Raw genomic sequence first — 237 nt, 5'->3', positions numbered from 1 at the left:
ACCACCTTCACCTCCACCACCTCCACCACCTCCATCACCTCCACCACCTCCATCACCTCCACCACCTCTACCACCTCCATCACCGCCTTCACCTCCACCACCTCTACCACCTCCATCACCACCTTCACCTCCACCACCTCCACCACCTCCATCACCTCCATCACCTCCATCACCACCTTCACCTCCACCACCTCCATCACCTCCACCACCTCCACCACCTCCACCACCTCCACCACC

Source organism: Mastomys coucha, unplaced genomic scaffold, assembly GCF_008632895.1.
Source record: "Mastomys coucha isolate ucsf_1 unplaced genomic scaffold, UCSF_Mcou_1 pScaffold11, whole genome shotgun sequence".
Classification (NCBI taxonomy): domain Eukaryota; kingdom Metazoa; phylum Chordata; class Mammalia; order Rodentia; family Muridae; genus Mastomys; species Mastomys coucha.
Note: the sequence above shows the minus strand (reverse complement) of the source record.